Source organism: Theobroma cacao, chromosome 2 (genome assembly GCF_053813885.1).
Source record: "Theobroma cacao isolate CCN51 chromosome 2, ASM5381388v1, whole genome shotgun sequence".
In the NCBI taxonomy this organism is placed as follows: Eukaryota; Viridiplantae; Streptophyta; class Magnoliopsida; order Malvales; family Malvaceae; genus Theobroma; species Theobroma cacao.
Window position 1 is genome coordinate 36724753 of NC_142640.1, and position 6722 is coordinate 36731474.

The 6722-nt window shown below is 33.1% G+C and overlaps 1 non-coding gene across 1 annotated transcript; it reads right to left on the minus strand.

The window, feature by feature from the left end:
* Window positions 1–6251: 6251 nt before the first annotated feature.
* LOC148764213 (small nucleolar RNA R71) lies at window positions 6252–6358 on the minus strand. Its single transcript, XR_016024898.1, has one exon. It is a non-coding gene; the product is annotated as a small nucleolar RNA R71 (small nucleolar RNA).
* Between the last annotated feature and the right edge of the window lie 364 nt (window positions 6359–6722).

Sequence of the window (6722 nt, forward strand, 5' to 3'; positions counted from 1 at the left end):
TTTCTCTCACTAGTTGGAAGTTTTAGAGAGAGAAAGAAAGACTTTTCCATAGTAACTTGAAAACTCTTGAAAAGGAGTTCAACTATAAGTCCACCAAGGTTCCAACGAGGCCTCACATGTTTGTTTGAAGCAATAACCGAAGTTAGAGTCAATTAAAGATTCAACAAATATCGGTAAGTGAACTTGCATTTCAAAATTTCTTTGGGAAATGTAAATGTATTTGAATGAAACATTAGAATGATTTTATCCAACCTATCTTTAAAAATGTGTGCTGGGGAACAAGCCCTTGATAAAATGTTTTGATGTTGTGAAAATGTGAAATATGTGAAAAGATGAATCCATGTGCTCCTATACTATGTTTATATATATATATATATATGAATATATGTTGTGCATTGATGAATAATGTTGTGTGATAATGTTGAAGTGTGTGAGTAGGGAGTGCACACATGATGATGTTGAAGTGCGCGAGTAGGAAGTGCACTCATGATGATGTTAGACTGTGCAAGTAGGGAGTGAACACATGATGATGATATTGCATTGAGCTGAGTGTAGCGGGATGGTATGCATAATGATGTATGTATATATATATGTATGTTATAGAAAGTTTATGATTGTAATATGTGATTGAAATGAATAATGAGAAATTTGATTATTGTCAATGTGTTCACTTTGATGTGCAATATGGTAGGAATGGATTTTGTGGCATGTGAAAATCCCTTAATTGTCATCTGCCCTGAATCACGCTACAGCATGAAACTCTTGGGTGGTGGGGGCACAAACCAGCCCTGTTTCTCACGATAGCCAAAAAGAATTCTCGTTGCAGTGAAAATGGATTCTCGCTGCAGTAAGAAATTCTTGGGTGGTTCCAAATTTTCTAGTGCAGTGCCTTTTATTTGACATGGATTTTGAGCACTTTTCAGTCAGAACTGGGCAAAGTGTAAACATAAAAGTTGTATCCCATCCTCTTATCTTTCCAATGGTCCAAAAATCATGTCAATTGGACTTCTTGAGTGGGAGAAATGATTAAAAAATCGAAACATATGCAAACCAAGAATGTTTCTCTCTGCAGCAAGAAACTTGCTGTCATGCTCACTACCTTGCCTGATTTTTACATATTTATCACCCATTGAACTTCATGGATTGATCATGGGTTTTTGCAACATTATGAGGATATTAATCAAATTTTTCAATGAGGGATTTTTAGTAAGAAATTAAATCAATTGCGTTGTTTTCGAAACAAGTGCATCATGATTTCCAAGTTCTCCTTATCAATTGCTTGTTCCCTTCTTATGTTCACTCACTGAGTTTTATATTCAGATTTTTAAACTTCATGTTTTCAGATTCAGAGGTAGTTGGGACCTAGGTTGAGTGTCCACGTATGCTCATCTTCTTGGTAGGTACTATGGCATCTCAGTAGCAATACCTTCACTTAAAGTCACTCCGCTGACGGTTAATAGTCTTTTGTTTGTGTACACGTATATGTAATGTAAGCTACTATGAGTCATGTTATAAATGAAGTATGTATATGTTGGATTGATGATGATGCCCTTATGAGACGGCAATGAATGACAGTACTTTGAGATAATACAAATATGAATATTCAATTGCTATAAAATATTACTGAAACATTTATCGTTGAGAATTTCAGCACATGGTTTTAAAGATGATGGATGGAATGAGGAACAAGATCTTATAAAGAGGCTTGCTTGGGCCTAGTGGGCTATGCTGACTAAGCCCATGCGTCGGTCAAAGCCCAAAATTTGGGCTGTGACATAAACCCTCTCCTAACCTCCCGAGACCCTTTAGACAAAGATTTAGCCTTCCAAATCAAATCTAAGGTAAGATTTAGCAAATTTGAGTTTAAACCTGTATAACCGAACACTAGGATTTTCTAATTTCATCTCATTTAAATCTATTTTTGAGCTATGAATTTTGTGGGTTTGGCTCTTCAAAGAGGTTGTGAAGGTAAGGAAAGTTAAGATTGTTCATTTATGGATTCGACTTGAAGTATGGAAATTTATTGGAACTTGTTAACTTTATTTTGTTTTGGAATGACAAAATTGATTGAATTTAATGACATTTGGAAATGAATGAAAGATATTTTTGAATATGAAAAAAATGCTTAAAGAAGTGTTAGAGTTGAATTTACTAAAACACTATGATCATGCTCTTGAACTTAAAGAAATATCTCTTAATTTTCTCAAAGATCTCTTGTTTTCAAAATTCAAAGTGCCAGCCTAAGAATCAAATTCTCAAAATAGAAGACTCCATTCTTAAATGAAAAGAAAGTAAAATCTATTTCTTTGATTACATAAAAAATTGATTCTGAAAAAGGAAAAGTCAGTTCTTAAACAGAGATCAACAATGAAGCATCAATTTTGAGAAAAGAAAAAATCGGTTCTTTACAGACAAAAGCTTTAAGATTTGTAAAGAACCAACACCTTTGTGGCAAAGAATTGATTCAAGAGAAACATATTGCAAAAGGTAGAAATGCAAAAAAGAAAAAATCAATTCTACATGAAGAAGATATCAGTTCTTGAAACACCAAAAGTACAATTCAGATACTTGGTGACCAAGAATGAGATGGTACAACAGGATAAGAGTGGAATGCCAATTAAGCTTATATTCAAATTTTGGCACTAGACATAGTGAATAACGAACACCTTAAGGTAAAAGAATCGATTCTCTAAGATTGCAAAGGTATTACCATTGAACCAGTTGTAGAAGGATCGACACCATAAAATAGAAGAATCGAGTTCTCTAGAGATAAAAAGTTATAGACTTTACGAAGAACCAACATCTCAGCAATAAAGAATTAATTCTACATATGTGATAGAATTGAGCAAGCTCAAATTTCACTCCAACGGGCAAGAAATCTCGAAAGCTATAAATACCTACCTTGATGATGTTAATTTAAGGATGTTGGAGGACTTTGAAAGAATTTGAAACATTTTTTAAGAAGAAAAGAGCAGAAAAACAAATGGAAAAGCTGTAAATAGAAAGTTCCCATCTTTGAGTAAGATAAGAGCCTACAAATCACATTTTTATCTTTTTGCTGATCTTTCTTGAACTTAAACCTTCTTTGATCATTCACATCCTTGAGAAAGCTCTCAACTTTCTTATCCAAAATTCTTTATCAACCTTTCTAGAGGTTTTGAGTTAGAGATTCATTATCCACTGCTGTATTGGTTATACCTCTAAGTTAAAGGTAAAGGGGTTTTGCTTGATCCTTTCAAAGACTGCATCTTGTTTAAAGGTTGTGCTTGAACCTAGAAAAGGCAATGTCTAGATAAAGGTTACGCTAATCTTGCAGAATGCATGTTGTAGAGGTTGCACTTGATCCCACAAATGGCATGTTGTAATGGTTGTGCCTAACCTTATTGAAAAGGCAAGCTGATAATGGATTCAAACTCTTTGCTATAAAGGGATAGGACGTAGGCATTAGAAGGTTGAACCTCTATAAAAAATCTTGCTAAGTATTCTTTATTTTGCATTAATCTCATACTCTGTTTTGTTGTTTTATTCTTTTATATTTTTGCTTTATCTTCAAAGATTTTTCAAAAAGAATGAATTTTTATTTAACAAGCAATTCACCACCGATCTAGGTAGTTTTACTTTAAGCTTATCTTTCTAGCAACTAGTATCAAAGTAGGTTCTCAAGTCTTTATAGGTTTAACCACCTTTGAGAGATCCTAAATAGAAAGCGTAAAAGCATAACCATGGTATTATCAAGCTTCATTGGTGAAGGACAATCTATGATGTGGCTTCCTTTGTTCAGAAGGGAGAACTACCCATTTTTGAGAATGAGGTTTGAGAACGTCATACAATCTGCTGATCTAAATCTTTGGGATATTATTATTGATAAACCTCATATTCCTACCAAAATTTTGATGGTGTGAAACATCTTAAAGCAAACGCTGAATGGGATGATAAGGATAAAAATTTGATAAAGCTAAATCACAAAGCTGTAATAGCTATTTTGTGTGCTCTCAGTGAGGATGAATTTAATAGGTTAACTATGTGCTCTACTATAAAAGAAATATGGAAAACATTACAAAATTGTTATGAGGACACTAGTCTAGTAAAGGAGTTAAAGATTTGCATGTTAATACTTGACTATGAGCTTTTCAAAATGAAGGATGAACAGTCCATTAAAGAAATATTTGAGACATTCACAAAGATCATAGGGTGACTTAATGCTCTAGGAAGAGATTTCTTAAATGCTCAGTTGTTGAAGAAAATCCTTCATTGCTTACCAAGGTCGTAGACACCTAAAGTCACTACCATAGAGGAAGTTAAAGACTTCAATGTCCTCTAACTTGATGAGCTCTTAGGATCTTTGCTTACTTATGAAATGACTCTTACGCATAAGAAAGAAAAAGACGAAGCAATTATGCGAGAAGCAAAAATAAGAAGCATTGCTCTTAAGGTAGGTCAGTAAGATGATGAAAAGAATATTGAATGTGATGGTGAAGATGGGAATGATGAAAAGATATCACTAGTAACTAGAAGTTTCAATAGATTTTTGAGGAACAAATAAGAAAAAAGAAGATTTTTCAAAAGAGAATAACCAAGAAGAGACATGCCAAAAGATGATTAAGACATAGACAACATCATCTATTCTGAATGTAAGAAGACTTGTCATATCAAATATGAATGTCCAAACATGAAACGAAGAATACCCTCAGGGATCCAAAAAGAAAGCAATGATCATTGCTTGGAGTAAAATAACTAGTCACAAAATGAAAAAGGAAAAGAAGCTGCAAACTTTTACTATATGGTACATAGTGATCTTATGGATGAAGATAATATAGAGCCAAGCAGACAAGAAGAAAATTTATAGTACCTTGATTATGGTTGTTTGAGTCACAAAATTTTCATCAAGGAGATAAGTATGGACCTAAAAGTAACAGAAAGCAACACAAATGTTGAAGAAAATCACAATGATCAAAGTGAAGAACTTGAAGCTGTCACCCTGATGGACATTGATTTTGCTCCACTAATTCCCAACAAAGAAAGATCATATGTGGAACTTCCAAAGTTTAGTGGTGAAAACTATTCTCATTGGAAAATTCAAATGAAGCTATTCATCCAAATATATGTTCTTGAAATATAGAGAAGAATTGAAGAAAAACCACTTAAAATGATCAATAAAATGTATGAGTGGGACTCAAGTGACTAGAAAATACTAGAGTTGAATGCTAAGGCCATGAGTATTCTCTTTACTGCTCTTAAAGAAGGAATGTACAACAAAGTCTCCATATCCAATAGTTCCATAGAAGTATGGGAGAAACTAGAATCTCTATATGGAGAGAAAAAGCTGGAGGAAGAAGATTGTGAAAAAGAAAGTTCAACAAGTGGTGAAGAATCGAGCAAAATTATATCCTCAAGACAATGTTGTGAGGTAAGTTTTTCAACTTGTAAACCATGTTTATCCTCAAATCAGAAAGAAAAGGTAAAAATATTGACAAATGATATGTTCGCATATACACTTGATGAATTTGAAGAAGTCTTTAATGAACTAACTCGTAAGTATAAGAAGATAAAGTTGAAAAATGAAGAAAATATTTCAACTTGTAGTATTGAGAATAATTTATTGGCAAGTGAGAAACTTGAGTTAGAAAATGAAAATAAGAAACTAAAAATGGAATTGAGGTTATGTTAAAAGAATCCAAATAACATAGGTAAGGAAAATATAAAAATGAGAAATGCTATTGAAAATTACAAAAAGAAAAATGATTGAATAGACTTTATAAGTGAAGTGAATAAATTTTTTCTATTTATTGTTGTGACTAGCAAAAAGGATTCAAAGACTTCGAAGGAAATATAAAAAAGTTTCTACTCAAAGTAAAACAATTGTTGATCAACAAGAGAAAGAGTCTAAGCTTTTGAGGGATTATGTTATCCCACAAGTACAAAATCACCACTCTACTATCTGAAGAGCACCTATTCAAGCAAACAATTTTGAAATTAAACCATCAATCATTCAGATGACTCAGAATGCTGTACAGTTTGAGGGTTTGCCTAATGATGATTCGAATGCTCATATTGTAAATTTCTTGTAAATTTGTGGTACATTCAAGGCTAAGGGTATTACTGAAGATGCTCTAAGATTGAGGCTTTTCCCTTTTTCATTGAGAGATAAAGCAAAGATTTGGTTAAATTCCCTTCTTGCTGGTTCCATTAATACTTGAGATGATTTGGCTAAAAAATTCTTAGCAAAATTATTCCCACCTACTAAGTTAGCAAAGATGAGTAATGATATCACTTTTTTCATGCAATTTGATTCTGAATCACTATATAAGGCTTGGGAGAGGTATAAGGATTTGATAAGAAGGAGTCCTCACCATGGACTACCTAAGTGGCTACAGTTCAGACTTTTTATAATGGTTTGCTAAGACCTTTTAGAACTACCATTGATGCTGACACTGGAGGTGCACTCATGAGTAAATCTATTGATAAGGCTTATGATTTGCTTGAAGAGATAGCTTCCAATAATTATCAATGGCCATCTAAAAGATTGGGTACAAGAAAAATTGGTAGAATTAATGAATTAGGTGTGACAAACACTGTTTCTATAGAATTGGCTTATCTCACAAAGAAAATAGATGAACTGAGTGTTAATGATGTTCAGAACTCTTTTATGACGTGTGAATTTTGTGGTGAAGGACATTCCAACGACAGTTGTCCCATCTATTCTAAGTCTCATCAATTTGTTG